Raw genomic sequence first — 23,330 nt, forward strand, 5'->3', positions numbered from 1 at the left:
ATTTTATTTATTTATTCATAAAAAACACAGTGAGAGAGGCAGAGACACAGGCAGAAGGAGTAGTAGGCTCCATGCAGGGAACCCAGTGCGGGACTTGATCCCAGAACTCAGGGATCATGCCCTGAACCGAAGGCAGATGCTCAACTGCTGAGCCACAAGGAATTCCTATTAGAGTCTTCTATATGGAGTTTATTGGCTTTTAAACTCTGACTCCAACCAAGCCTGCTTGCTTTCTTCCTGTTGTGGTACTATCCAAACAATAATAACTTACATAAGTTCTGATTCCTGAATACAGCTATAAACATTGATTTTAAGAGTAAACAGCTATACTAAGACCTTATAAAACATCAAAAAACCTACTTTCTTGCTTTCATTACTGATATCTCAGTGATTTTGTTTTTGTTTGAGGCCAGATCACTGTACTAAAATTGTTGTATCTTTTTTTCTCTTCACTTTTAGGACTTTGGAAAAATAAGTTATTAATTAGGTTGGGTAAGTGGCAGAAATAAGATTTGGAAGATTTTCTAAACCTAAGTAAAGCAAAATTCTTTGTTATCAGAGATAGAAGATTATAGTTCTTCTGGTGCTGCAGCAGCCTGTCTTTATCTATACATTTAAAATGAAGTATATATTTTTGTATGATCTGACTCAGCAGGTTGGAAGTTCCCATGCATTAAGTATCTTATTTGAAAGTGGTCTTAAGTGAGATAAGCTTTCATTCATTTGCTTGAAACCACATCATATATGGGACCATAAGTATCCTGTCTAATTTAGGACATTGTGGTAAATGCTACTATTTTCATTTTTGGATTCCATGATGCCCAAGTAACAACACTGACTAATGGCCAACAAAGAAAGCTAATAGGTATAGGATCTAGGATTTTCAATCACATGGTAAATCAGTATTTATTAACTTAGATCTCTTTATAATGGCCTCCTATGTTCTTTTTTTTTGAATGGCATCAGAGAAACTTAAGAGTTGTCTTGATTCTCCATCTCACTCCACCTTCCTGCTCTGTCCCCTTGCCATCTACATTTGTAAACCTTGACTTTTTCTTCAGTCTCTATGGTACTCAGGCTTGCTACTAGAGAGACACTGCTAGTCACTACCCCCACAGCAGGAACTTATCCTCTTTCACCTCTTCTGGAGGTTTCTACATGCTCATCTTTAACTTGGGTGATTTCAAGAATGGAGAACCTAGTATTATTTTGAAGGTAGTATTGAAAACTGATAAGGGAAGTAATAACACTGAGAATAAGATTCTAGGTCAGCTACTGTCTTGGATGAGTTATTTAACCTCCCTTAGCTTTAGTTTTCTCATTTGCAAAATAGAAATAACTACCCTAGAGGTTTATTGCAGAAATTAATTCATTTGTTTATCTCCATTCTCTTACCAAGCCCTATTAATTTATGGCACAGTAATTTGGAAAAAGGAATAATACCAAAGGACAAATAGAAGAGAGACGATAGGCTCCCAAGATTCAGGAAGATAGCAAGTTGAATATTAACTAACAGAGAAGAGCAAACTGAAAACTATCCACAGGAGAATGGAAGTACAAGCTAATCCATATCATAACCCCATACAGGCTCAGGAATTGTAGTTGCTAAGTACTTCTGGAAAGGGGGCTAAAACAGGAGGATTGATTGAAAATCTGTATAATGCACCATTAGACTCCCAGATCTCCTGTCCCTCAATGTGATGGTTAACCTTTAGAGAAACTGAGTGGGAAAAATTAGAGAGGGAGACAGACCATGAGAGACTCTTAACTCTGGGAAACAAACAAAGGGTTACTGAAAGGAAGGTGGGTGGGGGGATTGGGGTAGCTGGCTGATGGGCACTGAGGAGGGCACTTGATGGGATGAGCTCTGGGTGTTATACTATATGCTGGCAAATTGAATTTAAATTTAAAAATGTGGGCAGCCCTGGTGGCACAGCGGTTTAGCACCGCCTGCAGCTGAGGGCGTGATCCTGGAGACCCGGGATTGAGTCCCACGTCAGGCTCTCTGTATGGTGCCTGCTTCTCCCTCTGCCTGTGTCTTTGCCTCTCTCTCTCTATGAATAAATAAATAAAATCTTTAAAAAAATATATTAAAAAAATAAATTTAAAAATGTAAAAAAAAAAAAAAAAAAAGAAGAAGAAGAAGAAGAAATTGAACCAGAGTGTCTGGCCTCAGAGGCAGTAGCCATATGACAATAAACGTAAAGCAACAGTATGCGAGTAAGGGTTAAGTGAAGGTATACATTCTGTCTTCTAGACACACCCATGGCTTGCTTTCTCACCTTCAGATCTTTGCTTAAAGGTGTCTTCCCTAGCCACCTGATTTAAAACTACAGTTCTTCCTAACCTGGCATTCACGGTCTCCCCCTCCTGGCTTTATTTTTTTCCATAACAGCACTATCTGACAAATTTTTACTTAAGTCTCCTTCTATTGGAGTGCAAACACCAGAACAGTAAGGTCTTAGGTCTGTTTTGTTCACTGAAGTATCCCTTGGAACCTACAATAGTATCTTGTGAATAGTATCTCAGTGAATGTTTGTTGAATGAGGAAACAAATGAGATTATTCAGATCTTTTCTGAGAAGGCTAATACCTAGTCTTATGTTCCCAGGCAGGAAATTGGAGGATTTCTCTCCGGAGAATTGACTGGCCTAAGATAAAAGACATGCAGTTATTGGTGTTTCGGGGAAGAGTCCCTCATTTAAAAGGCTAGGACTCTGTTAAATGTATAGTCATATTGAATAGTCAACAAGCCCTGTTCTCTTATAGAATCACTGGACATCTAGGGAAAGCCTCTAACACAAAAGACAGATACTAAAAATGAGAAAGGGAAACAAGAATTCATAGAGTAAAAGAAAATCCTAAAAAAACCTAATACCTCTTGTCAGAGAGACAAGAGACAATATGGCATCTGTGAAACAAGAATAGGATGCTCTTTAAAAAGCAGGGGGGAACCTGGTTTCAGAGAACAAGAAATAGCTGTTGGAAATGAAAATATGTTTAGTAGTTATAAATTTAATAGAAGAGAAAGTTTAAGGAATCTTCTAGACAGTAATGTGTTCTAGTTTAAGGTTAAATTTAGAAATATGAGGAATAAAAGATTCTTAGTAAAAAAAAAAAATCGACTACACTACCTTACTTAGAAGATGATAGAAAAATGCCTTATATTTTGAGAAAGAATATCTGGCCTAAAATTTTTTGGCTAGTATTTCCCTACAATATCTTCATCTGTCTCTTTAATTTTGGAACTGTTTGTCTCTTTTAAATAGTATATAGCTGGAATTAAAAAAAAATATCCTCTGAGGATACTTGCTTCAGATCAGCTTCATTTTTGTGCATAGACTATCCTAGAAAATAGTCTAGTGAATTTAGTCTGTCCTTGATATATTTGGTTTTATTTCTACCATCTTTTTTTTTAAGATTTTATTTATTTATTCATGAGAAACACAGAAAAAGAGAGAGAGAGAGAGAGGCAGAGACACAGACGGAGGGAGAAGCAGGCTCCATGCAGGGAGCCCAACGTGGGACTTGATTCCCCAACTCCAAGTTCATGCCCTGGGCTGAAGGCAGGTGCTAAACCGCTGAGCCACCCAGGTGTCCCAACTTCACTCCTTTTTATTACTGAATAGTATTCCATTTTAGATGCCAGATTTTACTTATCCATTCAGTGGTTGATGGACATTTGAGTTGTTTCTACATTTTAGCTATTACGAACAATGCTGCTGTGATCATTCATATACAAGTTTTAAGGTGGACATTTGTTTTCATTTTCCTTGAGTATTCCTAGGAGTGAAATTGCTGGATCACATGGTATCTCTCAGTGTTAATCTTTTGAGGAACTGACAAACTATTTTCTAAGGCAGCTGCACCATTTTATATTCTCACCGGCAATATATGTGGGTTCTATTTTTCCACATTTTTTAAAAAGATTTTATTTATTCATAGAGACACAGAGAGAGAGAGAAAGAGAGAGAGAGAGGCAGAGACACAGGCAGAGGGAGAAGTGGGCTCCATGCAGGGATCCCAAGGTGGGACTTGATCCCGGGTCTCCAGGATCACGCCGCGGGCTGCAGGCAGTACTAAACCGCTGTGCCACTGGGGCTGCCCTATTTTTACACATTCTTGACAACAATTGTCATTGTTGATCTTTTTGTTTATAGTCATCCTGGTTGTGCGAAGTGGTTCTTCATTGTGGTTTTGATTTGCGTTTATCTAGTAACTAATGATGCTGGGTATTTTTTTATATGCTCATTGGCCGTTTGTAGCTCTTCTCTGGAGAAACATGTATTCAGATTGTTTGCTCATTTAAAAAATTGGGTTAGCTGTCTTTGTACTGAGTTTTGAGTTCTTTATATATTCTAGATAAAAGTTCCTTATCAGATCTATGATTTGCAAGTGTTTTCTTTCATTCTGTGGGTTGTCTTTTCATGTTTTTGATGGTCTCCTTTAAAGCACAAACATTTAATGTTGATAAAGTTCAAATTGTCTTTTCCTTTTCTTGTGCTTTTGGTATCATAGCTAAGAACCCATTGCCTAACCCAGAATCATGAAGATTTATGCTTATGTTTTCTTCTTAGAGTTTTGTAGTTTTAACTGTTGGTCTGTGATCCATTTTAAGTTAATTTCTGTGTATGATGTGAGGAGTGGGTCCACTTTCATTCCTTTGTATGTGAATATCCAATGAAAAGACTCCTCTTACCCCATTGACTTACCTTGGCATTCTTGTCAGAGATCAATGGATCATAAGTGTATAGATTTATTTCTTAATTCCTTATTGATTTATATATCTACCACACTGTTTGGATTACTGTAGCTTTGTGGTAAGTTTGAAATCATGAAGTATGAGTTTTCCAACTCTTTCTTTAAAAAAAAAAAGTTTTGGCTATTTTAGATTCCTTGAATTTCCATATGAATTTTAGGATAAGCTTGTCAATATCTGCAAGGAAGCCAGATGTTTCATGACGTATGAGTCTTCTAACTTTGTCTTCTTTAAAAAAATTGTTTTCACTTTTTTGGGTTCCTTGAATTCCTATGAATTTTAGGATAAGCTTGTCAATTTCTGCAAGGAAGCCAGATGTAATTTTAATTTTGATAGATATTGCTTGAAATCTGTAAATCAATTTGGGAGTATTGCCATTTTAACAAAATTAAATATTCTGATTCATGAATGCGGAGTGCCTTTGTATTTATTTAGGTCTTTTTATAGTTCTTCCAGCAATGTTACATAGTTTTCAGTGTGTAAGTGTTGCATTATTTTGTTTAAATTTATTCCTAAGTATTTTTTTCTGATCAGTGATATTATAAATTAAGTTGTTTTCTTAATTTCATTTTGGATTGTTCATTGCAAGTGTATAGAAATAGAACTGATTTTTGTATATTAATCTTGTGTTTTGAAGCATTAGTGAACTTGTTAACCAGTTCTTTTTTTTTTAATGGATTCCTTAGATTTTGCCTGAGGCATTTAAACATGAGTACTTAATCTATAGAAGTCCCAAATTTAATCAGTACTCCCATTCTTCTAAAATAATACGAAGACTTTAGGAACCTGTGGCAGCCAGAATAATAGCACCTTAAAGATGCTCAGGTTCTATCTATAAGATATTTATGATTTTACATGGCAGAGGAAAATTAAGGCTGTTAATCAGTTGACTTTAAAATAGGTTATCTTGGGGCACCTAGATGGCTCAGTTGATTGTCTGCCTTCAGCACAGGTCATGATCCCAGGATCCTGGGATCAAGTTCTGCATTGGGCTCCCTGCCCAACAGAGAGCCTGCTTCTCCTTCTCTCTCTGCTGCTCCGCCTGCTTGTGCATGTACATGCATGCAAAGTTTCTCTCTCTGTCTGTCAAAAAAACAAATCTTAAAAATGAAATAGATTATCCTGAATATTTGGGTGGGCCCAAAGTAATGACAAATGTCCTTTAAAGAAGAGGGATGCAGAAGAACAGGTCAAAGTCTGAGAGAAATGTAAAATTGCTACATTGCTGATTTTGAAAATGGAGGAAGAGCCTATGAACCAGGTAATACAGGCAGCCTCTAGGATCTGGAAATGGTATTTAAATATCTCAGCCTGGGTAGTAGAGAAACTCATAGCTACCAGGTTGCTTATTTTTGTAGACCTTTGCAATATGCTGAGTTAGAATATACTTTTTTAAAAAAACAAAATAAAACAAAAGGAATCATGAATTCATACTAATATTTCCAATTAAGATTACAGAGTTTTTTACTTCTTTGATTTTATATAATTTTGTCTTCCTTTACAATGGAAATCTTGGTTCCTAATGACATTAACCTACCTACTTGCTTGATATATGTATGTAAATATGCACATATATGATGTTCAGAATAACCAGTTAAGCTACCAATTAAAACTATCAACAACATTATTACTGAACTCTGTTTAAGATTTCTATTCAGTTCTTTCTTTTTTTCTTAAAGTATGTCCCACCAGAGATGAAAAGTCAAATAATTATGTTTTAAAGTCACGTGGAATAATTGTTTATATACCATTAGGTTAATTCTTTTTTGTTGTTGTTGGTGGTGGTGGTGATTGGATTCTATAAACTGTTAAACGTATTCATAAAACAAAAAAGAAATTATTTATATGACTCCAAAATTAAGACTATAAAAGCAGTATACATTCAGAAACTTTATGACATCTATTCATTTTCCCTCTAGTACCCTACTGCAGGGTTTCATTAGTTTTTGTTTAATTCTTACACTTTTATTTTTTTAATATATTTTTTATTTTTTATTTTTTTAAAGATTTTATTTATTTATTCATGAGAGAGAGAGAGAGAGAGAGAGATTGGCAGAGACATAGGCAGGGAGCCCAACGTGGGACTCAATCCCTGGACTCCAGGATCATACCGTGGGTCGAAGGCAGGCGCTAAACCGCTGAGCCACCCAGGGATTCCCTTTTTAATACATTTTTAAAAGATTTATTTATTTGTTTTAGAAGGGTAAAGTCAAGGGGGAGAGGGAAAGAGAATCTCAAGCAGACTCCCCACTGAGTATGGAGCCCAACACACGGCTTGATCTCACAACTCTGAAATCATGACATGAGCTGAAATCAAGAGTTGGATGCTTAAGCAGCTGAGCCATGCAGGTGTCCCAATTCTTCTACTTTTAAAAAGTGTGTGTGTGTGTATTTATATTCTTAGGTAAAAGATAACATATATACTGTTCTGCATAGTACTTTAAAACTTAATATATCCTGGTCACCCAACAGTGTATACAGATCTTTTTCATTCTTTTTTTCTGCCTTCAGCTACAGAGTACTTCATTGTATGTATGCAACACAGTTTATTCAACCATTCTCTCTACTGATGGACATTGAGTTCTTTCCATTCTTTTGTATTTCAAATAGTGCCAAAATGAACAAATTAGTGCGTATATCACTTTGTATTTTGGGAGGTGGAGCTACTTTTAACATAATTATCTTTAATGTTCTGCAGTTTTACTATAATATAGTAATTCTCTTAAAATCTTGTCATTCATTGGGCTTTAGGAATCTGTATTTTGAAGTTTTACTTCTGGAAATGTTAGCTATTACTCTTCAAAGATTACCTATATCCATTCTCTAATTTTCTCTTGGAACTCCAATTTGACATAGTAAGTTATTTCTCCTCCGTATTTCTTAACTTCTTTAATAATTTTCATCTTTTGTTTCTGTGCTACATGCTACATGTATCTAAGTTTATCTGAACAAGTATTTAGTTCACCCTTAACTGTGTCTAATTTGTTAAACCTTACCATTTGTTTTTCAATTCTATTCTTTTCATTGTAATTGTGTTTGTTTCAAGTTTTTATTATTTGTAAAACATATCAGTTATTTATATTATCTCTGATTATTTCAGTCCCTGAAGTCTTTGTTTCCTCACGTGTTTTATGCTTTTTTTTTTTTTTTTTTTTTTTTTTTTAGATTATTTATTTATTTATTTATTTATTCATGAGAGACACAGGCAGAGGAAGAAGCAGGCTCCATGCAGGGAGCCTGACATGGGACTGGATCCTGGGTCTCCAGGATTACACCCTGGGCTGAAGGTGGCGCTAAACCACTGAGCCACCCAGGCTGCCCTATTTTATACTTTTTGACTATGAGGTGGTCATGTACTTTGGAACTTTATGTTTGGGAGTTTGTGGTCCTAGAATGAAGGTTGATCTCTTCAAAGAGGATTTTCTTTGATTCCACTTGGGTCCTGAGAGCACTACCAGTCTAAATCCCACTTTAAATTCTCAACTTGAAACTTCTTAGAGTATATAAGTGGTATAAATTTAGCCAAAATCAGTTTGACAACTGTCTGTGTGGTTAGTTTCATCAGAGAAGGATTTTTTCTTCCTCCCTTCCATTTTTTTGTTTCAAATTTTTAAATTCTAGTTAACATAGAGTATAATATTGGTAGAATTTAGTGATTCATCACTTACATATAACATTCAGTGCTCATCACAAGTGCCCTCCTTAGTACCCATCACCCATTTAGCCCATCCCCTGCCTGTGTCCACTCTATCAACCCTTAGTTCTCTGTAGTTAAGAGTCTCTTGTGCCTTGCCTCCCTTTCTTTTCCTGCCTTCCCCATGTTCATATGTTTGTTTTTTAAATTCTACATATGAATGAAATCATATGGTTTTTGTCATTCTCTGACTAACTTGTTTTGCTTAGCATAATAGAATTCTAGCTCCATTCACATCATTGCAAATGGCAAAATTTCATTCTTTTTGATGGCTGACTAATATTCCTGTGTGTGTGTATGTGTGTGTTCATACACATATATATAGCACATCTTATTTGTCCATCAGTTGATGGACATTGGGCTCTCTCTATAATTTGGCTATTATTGAAAATTATAGAGGTGCCTGTGTCCCTTCAGATCATTATTTTTTGTCCTTTAGGTAAATACCTAGTAGTGCAATTGCTGGATCGTAGGGTAGTTCTATTAACTTTCTGAAGAACCTCCATACTGTTTTCCAGGGTGGCTGCACCAGCATTCCCACCAATAGTGTAAGAGGATTCCTTCCTCTGCATCTTTGCCAATAACTGTTGTTTCCTCTGTTGTTAATTTTAGCCCTTCTGACAGGTGTGGGGTACTATCTCATTATAGTTTTGATTTATATTTCCTTGATGATGAGAAATGTTGAGCACCTTTTCATGTTGCCTGTTAGCCAGCTGTATGCCATCTTTGAAAAAATGTCTATTCATATTCTGCCCATATCTTAACTGGATTATTTGGTTTTTGCATGTTGAGTTTCATAAGTTCTTTATAAATTTTGAATATTCTTTATCAGACATGTCATTCACAAATACCTCCTCCCTTTCCATAAGCTGCCTTTTAGTTTTGTTGATTGTTTCCTTTGCTGTGCAGAAGCTTTTTATCCTGATGTGAAGTCTCAATAGTTCATTTTTACTTTTGTTCCCTTGATTCTGGAGATGTGTGTAGTACAGAATTTCTATAGCCAATGTCAAAGAAATTGCTACCTGTGTCCTCCTCCAGGCTTTTGATGGATTCCTGTCTCACATTTAGGTCTTTCCTCAATTTTGAATTTGTTTTTGTGTATGGTGTAAGAAAGTGGTCCAGTTTTATTCTTCTGCATGTGGCTGTCTAGTTTTCCCAAACCCATTTGTTAAGGAGACTTTCTTTTTTCCATTGGATATTCTTTCCTGCTTTGTTGAGACTAGTTGACTGTATAATTGTGGGTCCATTTCTAGATTTTCTGTTCTTCTCCCTTGATCACTGTGTCTGTTTTTTTGCCACTACCATACTGTCTTGATGACTATAGCTTTGTAATATAGCTTTAAGCCTAAAACTGTGATGCCTCTAGCTTTGCTTTTCTTTTTTCAAGATAGCTTTGACTAATTGGGGTCTTTTATGGCTTCCCAGGAGGAATTCTACTAAACATTAATTTTTTTTTCTAATTCTTTTTTTTTAAATTTATTCATGAGAGACATAGAGGCATAGAGAGAGAGAGAGAGAGGCACAGACACAGGCAGAGGGAGAAGCAGGCTCCATTTTATGCAGGGAGTCTGATGTGAGACTCGATCTCCAGGACCATACCCTGGGCTGAAGGCAGCACTAAACCGCTGAGCCACCTGGGCTGCCCTAATATTTTTTTTTCAAGATTTTATTTATATATTTGAGAAAGATAGAGACACAAGAGCATAAGCATGAGGGGGGGGAGGGGGGAGAAGGACACTCCCTGCTGAGCAGGGAACCCCATGTGGGGCTTGATCCCAGGACCCTGAGATCATGATCTGAGCCAAAGGCAGAGTCTTATGCAACTGAGCTACCCAACTGCCCCATCTACCAAACATTTAAAGAAGAGTTAATACCTATTCCCAAACTGTTCAAAAAATAGAAATGGAAGGAAAACTTCCAAACTCATTCTATGAGGACAGCATTGATTCTAAACGAGACAAACACCCCACTAAAAAGAATTACAGACCAAAATCCCTGATGAACATGGATGCAAAAATTCGCAACAGGATATTAGCCAATCAAATCCAACAATACATTAAAAGAATTATTCACCACGATCGAGTGGGATTTATTCCTGGGCTGCAAGGGTGGTTCAGTATTCACAAAGCAATCAACATGATATGCCACATTAATTTTTAAAAAAGGAGGGGACATAAGAACCATTGTGATCATCTCAATAGATGCAGAAAAAGCATTTGATAAAATATAGCATCCATTCTTGATAAAAAGTAAGTTTAGAGGAAACATACCTTAACATTAGAAAGGCCACATATGAAAAAGACAAACAGCTAATAATCATCCTAAGTAGGGAAAAACTGAGAGCTCTTCCTCTACAGTCAGGAATAAGACAGGGATGTCTACTCACCATTGTTATTTAATATAGTGCTAGAAATCCTGGCTCAGCAATCAGACAACAAAAAGAAATAAAAGGCATCCAAATCGACAAGGAAGAAAAACTTGCACTATTTGCAGATGATCTGATACTCTATGTGGAAAACTCAAAAGACTCCACCAAAAAATTGCTAAAACTAATACACGAATTCAGTAAAGTTGTAGGATTCAAAATCAGTGTACAGAAATCTGTTGCATTTCGATACACCAATAATGAAGCCGCAGAAAGAGAAATCAAGGAATCAATACTGTTTACATTTGCACCAAAGCCCATAACATACCTAGGAATAAACCTAATCAAAGAGGCAAAGGATCTGTACTCAAAAAACTATAGAACACTCATGAAAGAAATTGAGAACATCACAACAAAATGGAAAAACATTCCATGGCTATGGTTGGGAAGAACAAATATTGTTAGAACATCTCTGCTACCCAGAGCAATCTACACGTTTAATGTAAGCTCTATCAAAATACAAGGAGCATTTTTCACAGAGCTAGAACAAATAATCCTAGTCACAAAAGATCCCTTCCATTCAATGTCAAGTTTCAAGACAGATATTTTTCTTTTAGTCCTGAGATTGGGTTAGGGAGCAGAGTTAATTCTACTTTACCCTTTCACTGACAGAATTGTCTTTTGAGATACCAGCTTTATGAGAGAAAGGTTTCCTGCAGGGCTGCCCAGCAAGGCTCCTCACCTTGGGCTTTACGTCGCATTTTGTGTGCCCCAAGAAACCCCCCAAACCTCCATTTAGATAGTTGGTAAATCTATCAAGATAAAAGCCAGCTTTAATGTACTAAGTGCCTCTTTAGGTCCCCACCTTCACTTTTGGCCTCAGTATTCCATATTCCTTACTTTCTTGCTGAGACATCCTTGCATTTACGAAGAATGAATGAATGAATATATAATTTATATATAACATGTAAAAGTATGATAATACATAAATACAATCTCACATATTGTATATTTATTTTTATATATATATTTTTTACACATACATACATACAATTTTAGCCAGTACATCCAAAGTTAGATCTATCAAGGTACCTAATTACCATGGATAGAAACAGTTCCTGACATAAAATTTCTATTGTTGGTAAAACTGTTAGTTATCTGTGAAAATGGGATAATAACATCATCTGGCATGGAGAGTTTCAAAATTAATCTCCCTTTCTCAGGAAGCTACCAGAGGATGTGTTCTATCAAAATAAGATAATGCATCAAGAAAAATACCTGATATGGAAATCAAGGATTCAGCACAGGAGAGAGGCAAGAGGAATTCACAGGATGATGGTGAAATGAAGCATTTCATCATCTCCAAGAGTAAACAGTCCTATTTGGAGCAGAATGGAAGGTGCCAAGAATGGAAATTTAAAAAGAAAAAAATAGACCTGATAGATTATTTAATGTGATCATATTAAGAAAAGTTTTACAGATTTCTCAAAGGGTTCTTTTTATTTAGAAAAATTTATTTGTGAAGTATACAGAAAGGTTTAAAGTATGTATGTGTAGTGTAGAGAAGACCAAAATAAATCCCCATGTATCTACCACCTGGCTTATGAAATAGGACATTATTATTATTAGCACTTTAGATGCCTGTTTGCTTTTCCCCAAAAGCACCTCCACTCCCCATAGTCTTGAATTGCATGTTTATCATTCTCTTGCTTCTTTTTTAAAACTTTTATTTTATTTTCTATTTTTGATTTAAATTCAATTAATTGACATATAATGTTAATTATATATAATAACATATAATGTATTACTAGTTTCAGAGGTAGGGGTCACTGATGCATCAGACTCACATAATACCCAGTGCTCATTACATCACATGCCCTCTTTAATGTCCATCATCCAGTTATCCCACCCCGCCACCCCCCGTCTCCTTCAGAAACCCTCAGTTTGTTTCCTCTGGTTTGTCTCTGTCTCTGTGTCTTGTTTTATTTTTTCCTTTCTTCCCCTATGATCCTCTATTTTGTTTCTTAATTCCACAGATGAGTGAGATCATAGGATAATTGTCTTTCTCTGATTGACTTATTTTGCTTAGCATAATACCCTCTAGTTCCATCCACATTGTTGCAAATGGCAAGATTTCTTTTTGATGGCTGAGTAGTATTCCTGTGTGTGTGTGTGTGTGTGTGTGTGTGTGTGTGTGTGTGTGTAGCTAGCTAGCTAGATGTATACACCACATCTTTATCCATTTATCTGTCAGTGGACATATGGGCTCTTTGCATAGATTGGCTACTGTGGATATTGCTGCTATAAACATTGGGGTGCAGGTGTCCCTTCAGGTCACTACTTTTGTCTTTGGGGTAAATACCCAGTAGTGTAATTGCTGGGTCATAGGGTAGCTCTATTTTCAAATTTTTAAGGAACCTCCACTCCATACTGTTTTCCAGAGTGGCTGCACTAGCTTGCATTCCCACCAGCAGTATAAAAGGGTTCCCCTTTCTCTGCATCCTTGCCAACATCTGTTGTTTCCTGACTTGTTCATTTTAGTCATTCTGACTGGTGTGAAGTGGTATCTCATTCTGGTTTGGATTTGTATTTCCCTAGTGTTCAGTGATTTTGAGCATTTTTTCATGTGTCTGTTGACCATTTGTATGTCTTCTTTGGAGAAATGTCTGTTCCTGTCCTCTGCTCATACTTTCTTGATTGGGTTATTTGTTCTTTGGGTGTTGAGTTTGATAAGTTCTTTATAGATTTTGGATACTAGGCCTTTATCTGATAAGATATTTGCAAATCTTCTCCCATTCTGTTTGTTGTCTTTTGGTTTTGTTAACTGTTTCCTTTGCTGTGCAAAACCTTTTTATCTTGATGAAGTCCCAATAGTTCATCTTTGCCTTTGTTTCCCTTGCCTTTGGAGACTTGTCTAGCAAGAAGTTGCTGCAGCCTAGATAATAGAGGTTGCTTGCTGCCTGTGTTCCCCTTTAGGATTTTGATGGATTCCTGTCTCACATTTAGGTCTTTCAATAATTTTGAGTCTGTTTTTGTGTATGGTGTAAGGGAATGGTCCAGTTTTATTCTTCTGCATGTGCCTGTCCAATTTTCCCAATGCCATTTGTTGAAGAGACTGTCTTCTTTCCATTGGATATTCTTTCTTGCTTTTTCCAAGATTAGTGGACCACGGAGTTGAGGATCCATTTCGGGGTTCTCTATTCTGTTCTCTTTCATTGATCTATGTGTCTGTTTTTGTGCCTGTCTTAATGATTATAGCTTTGTAATAGAGCTTGAAGTCCGGGATTGTGATGCCATTAGTTTTGGTTTTCTTTTTCAACATTCCTTTGGCTATTCAGGGTCTTTTCTGATTCCATACAAATTTTAGGATTATTTGTTCCAGCTCTGTGAAATAAGTTGATGGTATTTTGTTAAGGATTGCAGTTAATGTATAAATTGTCCTAGGTAGCATAGACATTTTAACAGTATTTGTTCTTACAATCCATGAGCCATGGAACGTTTTTCCATTTCTTTGTATCTTCCTCAGTAACATCATCTGGCATGGAGAGTTTCTTTTTTTTTTTTTTTATAAATTTTTATTTATTTATGATAGTCACACAGAGAGAGAGAGGCAGAGACACAGGCAGAGGGAGAAGCAGGCTCCATGCACCGGGAGCCCGACATGGGATTCGATCCTGGGCCTCCAGGATCGTGCCCTGGGCCAAAGGCAGGCGCCAAACCGCTGCGCCACCCAGGGATCCCTGGCATGGAGAGTTTCAAAATTAATCTCCCTTTCTCAGGAAGCTACCAGAGGGTGTGTTCTATCAAAATAAGATAATGCATCTTATTTTGTTTTCTGAGTACAGATCCTTTGCCTCTTTGGCTAGGTTTATTCCTAGGTATCTTATGATTTTGAATGCAATTGTAAACAGGATCTACTCCTTGATTTCTGTTTCTAATTGTCTCATTGTTAGTATATAGAAATGCAGCTGATTTCTATGCATTGATTTTATATCCTGCCACTTTGCTGAATTCCTGTATGAGTTCTAGCAATTTTGGGGTGGAGTCTTTTGGGTTTTCCACATAGAATATCATGTCCTCTGCAAAGAGTGAGAGTTTGTCTTCTTTTGCTGATTTGGATGCCTTTTATTTCTTTTGTTGTCTGCTTGCTAAGGCTAGGACTTCTAGTATTATGTTGAACAACAGTGGTGATAGTGAACATCCCTGCTGTGTTCCTGACCTTAGGGGAAGGGTTCTCAGTTTTCCCCCATTGAGAATGATGTTTGCTGTGGGTTTTTTGTAAATGGCTTTTATGATATTAGGGTATGTTTCCTCTATCCCTACAATATGAAGTGTTTTAATCGAGAAAGGAAGCTGTACTTTGTCAAATGCTTTTTCTACATCTATTGAGAGGATCATATGGTTCTTGTCCTTTCTTTTATTACTGTAGTATATTGCATTGATAGATTTCTGAATGTTGAACCACCCATGCAGCCCAGGAATAAATTCCACTGGGTCATACTGAATAATCCTTTTAATGTACTGTTGGATCCTATTGACTAGTATCTTGGTGAGAATTTTGGTGTCCATGTTCATTGGGGATATTGGTTTGTAATTCTCCTTTTTGGTGGGATCTTTGTCTGGTTTTAGGATCAAGGTAATGCTGGCCTTATAGAGTCTGGAAGTTTTCCTTCCATTTCTATATTTTGAAACCCCTTCAGAAGAATAGGCATTAATTCTTCTTTAAATGTTTGGTAGAGGGATCCCTGGGTGGCGCAGTGGTTTGGCGCCTGCCTTTGGCCCAGGGCGCGATCCTGGAGACCCGGGATCGAATCCCACGTCGGGCTGCCGGTGCATGGAGCCTGCTTCTCCCTCTGCCTATGTCTCTGCCTCTCTCTCTCTCTCTCTGTGACTATCATAAATAAATAAAAATTAAAAAAAAAAAAAAGTTTGGTAGAATTCATCCTGGAAAATTATCAAGCCCTGGACTTGTGTTTGTTGAGATATTTTTGATGACTGCTTCAATTTCCTTGCTGGTTATGAGTCTGTTCAGGTTTTTTATTTCTTCCTGTTTCAGTTTTGGTAGTTTATTCCTCTCTAGGAATGCATCCATTTCATCCAGGTTGCCTGATTTGTTGGCGTATAGTTGCTCATAATATATTCTAATTGTTTGTATTTCTTTGGTTTTGGTTGTGATCTCTCCTGTTTCATTCACAATTTTATTTATTTGAGTCTTTTTCTTTTTGATAAGTCTGGCCAGTGGTTTATCAGTCTTTTTAGTTCTTTCAAAGAACTAGCTCCTAGTTTCTGTTGATCTTTTCTACTCTAATTTTGGTTTCTATTTCATTGACTAATGCTCTAATCTTTGTTAATTCTTTTCTACTTGCTTTAGGCTTTATTTACTCTTCCTTCTCCAACTCCTTTAGGTATAAAGTTAGATTGTGTATTTGAGACCTTTTTTGTTTCCTGAGAAAGGCTTGTATTGCTACATACTTCCCTCTTAGCACTGCCTTTGCTCCATCCAAAGGTTTTGAACGTGTGTTTCCATGATTTTTTAAAAAGATTTTATTCATTTATTCATGAGAGAGACAGAGAGAGGCAGAGACACAGGCCGAGGGAGAAGCAGGCTCCATGGAGGGAATCTGACGTGGGACTCGATCCCAGGTCTCCAGGATCACGTCCCGGGCTGAAGGTGGCGCTAAACCGCTGAGCCACCCAGGCTGCCCCCATTATTATTTTTTAATTCTTCTTTAATTTCATGGTTGACCTATTCATTCTTTAGTAGGATGCTCTTTAACCTCCATATATTCGAGTTCTTTCCAAATTTCCTCTTGTGACTGAGTTCCAGTTCAAAGCATTGTGGTCTAAAAATATGCAGAGAATGATCCTAGTGTTTGGTACAGGTTGAGACCTGATTTGTGACCCAGTATGTGATCTGTCCATGTATACTCAAGAAGAATGTATTTTTTTTGCTTCAGGATGGAATGTTCTGAATATATCTGTGAAATCCATCTGGTCCAGGGTGTCATTCAAAGCCTTTGTTTCCTTGTTAATCTTCTGCTAAGATGATCTGTCCATTGCAGTGAGTGGGGTGTTGAAGCCCCCTACTATTGTATTATTATCAATGTGTTTCTTTAATTTTGTTATTAATTAGTTTATATAATTGGCTGCTTCCATGTTGGGGGCATAAATATTTACAATTGTTATATTTTCTTGTTGGAGAGACATTAAATTATTAGTTAATTATTTTTGTAGGGCTGGTTTAGTGATCACAAATTTTTTTAGTTTGTTTGTCCTGGAAGCTTTTTATCTTTCCTTCTATTTTGAAGGACAACCTGGCTGGATAAAGTATTCTTGGCTGCATATTTTTTCTCCTTTAACACCTTAAATATATGATGCCAGGCTTTTCTGGCCTGCCAGGTCTCTGTGGGTAGGTCTGCTGCCAGTCAAATGTTTCTACCCTTGTAGGTTACAAACCTCTTGTTCTGAGCTGCTTTTAGGATTTTTCTCATTGTCTCTGAGATTTTCATGTTTTAGTATTATGTGTGCCTCCTAGAGTTGAATGCCTGTTTCCTTCACCATATTAGGGAAGTTCTTCACTATAATTTGCTCCAATATACCTTCTGCCCCCCCCTCCCCCATCTCTCTTTCCTCTTCTTATGGGATCCCAATTATTCTAATATTGTTTAGCTTTATGGTATCACTTATCTCTCAGATTCTCCCCTTGTGATCCAGTGGTTGTTTATCTCTTTTTTTTGGCTTTATTATCCATAATTTTGTCTTCTAGATCACTAATTCTCTCTTCTGCCTCATTTATCCTAGCAGTTAGAGCCTCCGTTTTTTATTGCATCTCATTAATAGCCTTTTTTTTTTTGACTTGATGAAATTTTAGTTAGTTCTTTTATTTTTACAGAAAAGAATCCTCTAGTGTCTTCTATGCTTTTTTCAGGCCTAGCTAGTATCTTTATAATCCTTATTCTGAACTCTAGTTCCAACATCTTACTTAGGTCCATATCGATTAGGTCCCTGGGTGTCAGTACTACTTCTTGTTTTGTTTTGTTTTTTTTTTTAATTTATTTATTCATGAGAGACACCCAGAGAGAGATAGGCAGAGGGAGAAGCAGGCCCCATGCAGGGAGCCCAATGTGGGACTCGATCCCGGGTCTCCAGCATCATGCCCTGGACTGAAGGTGGTGCTAAACCGCTGAGCCACCGGGGCTGCCCATTGTTCTCTTTTTTGAGGTGAGTTTTTCTGTCTTGTCATTCTATCCAGAAAAGAATAGATGAATGAGAGAGCAAAATACTAAAATGGCAACAGTGATCCTGGAGAAATATACACTAAACAAATCAGAAGAGACCCAAAACTGAAAATAAATAAAACTTAAAAAAAAATAAGAGAATATAATCAGACAGGTGGATAGGACAGAGCAATACACTGGATCCTGTGTGTATTTTGGTCTATTTGTTAGAAAACTAGATCCCCAAATTTCAAAGATGAAAAACTTATATATGTACAAAAATAAAATTAAATACAATGAATGGACAGAATGTAACTGTAAAAATGAAAATTAAGAGACCAAAAAAAAAAGAGAGACCAAAAAATATATAAACAGACAAGTGAGCGGAACAGAGCAATATACTATATCCTGAGTGTATTTTTGAATGAACTGAAACTACATTTCAGAATTGTAAAGAAAGAAAAATATATGTACACAAAAATAAAATTAAATATATTGAAAAGATAGAATGCAACTGTAAAGATGAAAAAAATTTTTTTAAAGATTTTATTTATTCATGAGAGACACACACAGAGAGAGACAGAGACGTAGAGGGAGAAGTAGGCTTCCTGCAGGGATCCTGATTCAGGACTTGATCCCAGAACCTCAGGGTCACTACTTGAGCCAAATGCAGATGCTCAACCAATGAGCCAACTAGGCATCCCTGTAAAGAGGAAATTTTAAAAATACTTTCACAACAACAAAAAGAAGAGAGAGAGAGATAGAGAATATGATCAGACAGGTGAAGAGAACAGAACCATACACTAGATTCTGGGTGTATTTTGGTCTGTTTGTTAGAAGAAACTGTATCCCAAGATTGTGGAGAAAGAAAAACTTGTTATATCCAAAAATAAAATTAAATACAGTGAAAGAGTAGAATGTAACTGTAAAAATGAATTAATAAATTCTTTGAAAGAGGAAAAAGAAAAAAATTAAAATTGAAAGACTAAAGAATTGTGGGAAATAACCCGTGAATCCTATATACTATTTTCCCCTGATGCTGGCATTTTGCAATTCTTTATGATCCATATACGTGGTTTTAGCCTGTTTTCTTTCTAATCTTCTGGGGGTGGGGCCTGTTGAACTGATTCTCAGGTGTCTTTGCCCCAGGCAGAATTGCACTGCCCTTACCAGGGGGCCAGGTAAAGTAATTTGCTCAGGATTGCTCTATGTGGCTTTTGTTCCCTGAAGTCTTTCTTGCAGCTTTAGAGGCTGAGAATGATGGGACGCCTCCTGTGGTTGAGCACCTCCTTTGGCCCAGGGTGTGATCCTGGAGACCCTGGATGAGTCCCACATTGGGCTCCCTGCATGGAGCCTACTTCTCCCTCTGCCTGTGTCTCTGCCTCTCACTGTGTCTCTCATGAATAAATACAATCTTGGAAAAAAAAAAATATATATATATAGGCTGAGAATGAAAATGGTGGCCCTCCAATCTCCAGCCCAGAGCTGGAAGCTCATGGTTCCTCAGTGTGCCCTCAGGGAAAAGCAGTCAATCACTTCTGTGTCCCTGGTCTCCCTCTGCACTCTACTCACCCAGCCTGTGATTAAGCATTTGTATTTCAGGCACAGGACCCACTTCTAGTCTCCAAACCTTGCAGACTGCTGAGGCTGGCACCCGTACCAGGGTTGGGGGCCTTGTGGTGGTTCTGCTGCTTGTTGGGGCCCCTGCTCAGAGAGTGGTTGCCCATCCCCGCAGTGGTTTGTGGTTTATGGTAACCCCTAACTGAGAGCCTACTCCTGGGTTCGCTGATTGCAACCAGTTTCCCCACTCTGATGCTTGGGGAACTCTGCTACACTCAGGCACCCCTGTTCTTTCTGTGACCCCAGGGATCCTGAGACCACACTGTCCCACCTAGGATTCTGCCCCTACTTCACTGCCTGCGCACCTTTCAGGCAGGGACATCCCTCACTGGAGCAAACTTCTAAAGGCTCCAGTGTTGTGCTCCACTGCTGTATCACTTTCTGGTGCTGGCTGCCAGAGGCTCCTGATCCCTGTGGTCTGTCTTCCCATATATCACCTTCCATTCACTTCTCTGCACCTCCTACCTTGCAGAAAGTAGTCGCTTTTCTATTTGTAAAGTTGCAGCTGTTCTTTTCTTAGATCTCTGGTTGAGTTTGCAGGTGTTCAGATTGATTTGATAGCTATCTAGCTGCGTTTCTGGGACCAGATGAAACTAAGGTCTCCTACTTCTCCACCATCTTGGACTCTTCCTGTACTCATTCTGTTGCCTTTCTGTATAGTTTGAGCACCTATGCAAGTATCCATAGAAAAGATATTATTTAGTTTTGCCTGTTTTGGAACTTTGTTGTTAATAGAATCATACTGCACTTACTCTTCTATGCTTCAAATGTATTTTTGAAATTCACGCATGTTACTGCATATAATTTTAGCATATCCATTTCTTCTGTTGTGGCATGTTCAGTTATCTGAAGATATCTCAATATATATATCCTAGTGGTGTTGGATTTTAGTTTGCTTGTTATTCTTTGGTTTTATGCAGATGGTTCTGTGAACATCTTTTTATGTGTATCTTAGTGCCTTTCTGCAGATGTGTTGATGTAAAATGAAACTACTAAAGAACACCCACAGTGGATGACAGTTCATCCAATTTAGATCCTTATCAATACCTAGTAATGTCTGGCTTCATATTTTGTCAACATAATGGGTGTGAAATTATATATTACTGTGACTTAAAATATTATGTCTCTAAAACATAAATAAAAAATAAAATAAAATTTTATGTCTCTGACTCTGAATGAAATTGGGAACCTTTTCATTTATGAACTATTTGTGCTTGCTTTTTTGTGAAATGTCTGCTAATATCTTATGCCTATAAAAAGTTCTTATAAAACAGTTATAGTTTAATAAAAAGCTATGTAAACAAAGTAAAAGACAGTCATTCTGGAAAAAAGTAAGAGGACACAGAAGAAAATGTAATCAATATACTATGTGGCTCAGCTGTGAACAGTATTTCTACTATAACATTTCTGAAGTACATTTTATGTGCCTATTTGTAATCATTTTTTCAGAGCTTACAGTTGAAGAAATTGAAGCAGAGATTGATTTGCTAATGATCACAAATCTTCCAGTCACTAGAAATGATTACTTTAAATAGAAGTTTAAACTAAGACAAACTATATACAGCTGTAATGTAAAAAGTGTATATAGGGATTTTTTTCCCCCTTGGACTAATCTAAATTATTTATTAGCTATCTCATGCTATAAGGAAAGGGATAGAAGATCAGTATACTGGTCATCTGGTCATCATTTGATACAAATAAAGAAGGTGAGCTTAAGGTATCATATACTTTTCTGGTCTATGTGCAGAGTCATGGGTCCAAACCAGTAATGTGGTCCCCACTGGGTTGTGGTCCCAATTCTCTTTGTTCATTTTCATAGCTGGTCAGAAATGGATTCATGTGAGAATTATGGAATAGAGTATGATTACCATCTCCCCAGGAAAAGGGCTTGGACCTGATGTGGAGATGAGGGTAGGCCATCCTACCCCAGAACTTGGGTCTCTGATACTCTCCATGATGTAGCTTTAGGAAGACATTCAATATGCTCATTCCCACGCTGGGGAGTGTTACATAGTAGATGAGGGCCTCCCAGATTTGATTTGAGCTCTCCTCACTCTACATGGACCACCCCAGCTATTCCTGGGACTGACCAAGCAGCCCAGAAACCCAAAACTGAGCCACCACTGCCATTTTCAACCTGGACCAAAACTGTATATAGTTTTAATGAAAAGTTTTAGTTTTGACAAAGTCCAACTCCTGAGTTTTCTCTTTAGCTCTACTTTTGGTGGTGTAGCTAAGAAATTGTTGCCTAGGGACACCTGGGTAGCTCTGCGGTTGAGCATCTGCCTTTGGCTCAGGGCGTGATCCTGGAGTCCCGGGATTGAGTCCCACATCAGGCTTCCTGCTTGGAGCCTGCTTCTCCCTCTGACTATGTCTCTGCCTTTCTCTCTCTCTCTCTCTTCTCTCTCTCTCTGTCTCTCATGAATAAATAAATAAAATCTTAAAAAAAAAAAAAAAGAAATTGTTGCCTAATCAAAGATCGTAAAGATTTACTCCTGTATTTTCTTCTCAAAGTTTAATAGTTTTAGCTCTTACATTTAGGCTTATGATCCACTATGATTTAATTATGTAGTGTGGGGGGGGGGGTCCAGATTCATATTACATATGAATACTCAGTTGTCCAAATAGCATTGGTTGGAAAGACTGTTCTTTCTCCAGTGAATTGTCTTGGCCCTTTTGTTGCAAATCTATGGACTATAAATGTTAATTTATTTCTGGACCTTCAGTTCTATTTGACCTATCTATATGTCTACTCTCATGCTTATACCACAGTCTTGATTAGTGTAGTTTTGTAGTGTTCCATTTCCTTTTACTGGAAACCTCAGGATTCAGTAAGGAAGATTCTGTTTCTTAGCTTCAGCCTGATGATGATGATGATGATGATGATGATGATGATGATGATGATAAACTTACCGAGACACCAAGCTAAGTGCTTTATGCCCATTAGCTAATTTCTTACTGTCAACAGTTAATCATTAGTATGTTGGGCCCTGAGAGTATATCAGTGAACAAATGGAGAACATTTTTGCTCTTGTGGATCCTACATCAGTAGCAAATTAGGTGGAATGATTAAGATAATAACAAATAGAAGAGTAAACTAATTTTAGGAAATGATTAATTCTGTAATAAAAATAGAACAGGTTAATTTGAGAGTAACCAAGAGAGAAGGCTACTTTAATCCTCATTACATCCCCTATTAAATTGGATTATGACCCCATCTGACATGAAGAAACTCAGGCATAGAGAAGTTAAGTGACTTGCCCAAGGTCACACAATTAATAAAGGCAGAACTGGGTCATGAAAAGAAACTTTTGGTGTGTAGCAAATGGAAAACTAATTTAGGTTTAGGAAGTTTTAAGGAAGTAGAATCTCCTCATAATTTTCTTCCTTTTTATATTTTTTGCCTTTCTGCTGGAAATAAGTAGTTATGGTCAAGGTATAGGCCAGGGGTTCTTATTTAGGAGTCATACATGAGCTTCTTGAAGCCAGTGCAATTATGTGCAAAATATGCACATGCACTTGTTTCTAGAGTGAGGGTTTATAGCGTTCATCAGATTCTGAATGGAGTGTGTGACAGTAGCAAAGATTCTATAAACACACTTGATTCACATGGTTTAAGTAGAAGCTCTATTTTCTCTGTATCTCCCATTGCACTACTTTGTTCTTTGTCTGCCAA

General features: G+C 37.2%; 1 protein-coding gene and 1 pseudogene across 1 annotated transcript in view; one reads left to right on the plus strand and one right to left on the minus strand.

Annotated features, from left to right (window-relative positions):
• The window catches only part of PPME1 (protein phosphatase methylesterase 1), an 88,229-nt gene that overhangs the window by 14,788 nt on the left and 50,111 nt on the right, over nt 1–23,330 (plus strand). The window lies entirely within an intron of this gene.
• On the minus strand, nt 21,404–21,784 carry LOC140614594 (cytochrome c oxidase subunit 6A1, mitochondrial pseudogene; annotated as a pseudogene).

The sequence above is a fragment of the Canis lupus genome, chromosome 23, assembly GCF_048164855.1.
Source record: "Canis lupus baileyi chromosome 23, mCanLup2.hap1, whole genome shotgun sequence".
Classification (NCBI taxonomy): domain Eukaryota; kingdom Metazoa; phylum Chordata; class Mammalia; order Carnivora; family Canidae; genus Canis; species Canis lupus.